Raw genomic sequence first — 486 nt, forward strand, 5'->3', positions numbered from 1 at the left:
ATCACAATTAAAAGAACCAAAGACTTAAACTACTTCAGTCTGTGTGCATTGAATTTATTTAATACACGAGTTTCACAATTTGAGTTGAATTACTGAAATAAATGAACTTTTCCACGACATTCTAATTTATTGAGATGCACCTGTATTAGGATATTACAAATAGATTTGCAGATTTTTCCCATCCTATGTCTGTGTCATGCTTAGTCCATAGTTCAGGTGGCACTTGTGTGTGTGTTGTTTTTCTTTGTCTCATCAGCAAATCAGTTTGACATGCCCTTTTTGCTCAATCATTTTTGGGAGACCTTTTATTAGGGTAGCACACAAAATTTAGGAATTTGTTAGTAAATCTTTGGAAACACATCCTGTGTTTGCATATAAAGCTAAATGGGGGTCTGAATTTGGCACCTCATTTTTTTATTAATTCTTTCTTATCTTTCTGCGAGGCTGCAGCTTTTGGCCCTACTATTATGTACTGTGAGATTATGA

The 486-nt window shown here is 34.4% G+C and overlaps 1 protein-coding gene across 1 annotated transcript in view; it reads left to right on the forward strand.

Moving 5' to 3' along the window:
* LOC107562415 (uncharacterized) overlaps positions 1–486 on the forward strand; it is a 14,143-nt gene that overhangs the window by 12,862 nt on the left and 795 nt on the right. The window lies entirely within an intron of this gene.

The sequence above is a fragment of the Sinocyclocheilus grahami genome, unplaced genomic scaffold (genome assembly GCF_001515645.1).
Source record: "Sinocyclocheilus grahami isolate Dianchi unplaced genomic scaffold, SAMN03320097.WGS_v1.1 scaffold822.1, whole genome shotgun sequence".
NCBI lineage: Eukaryota > Metazoa > Chordata > Actinopteri > Cypriniformes > Cyprinidae > Sinocyclocheilus > Sinocyclocheilus grahami.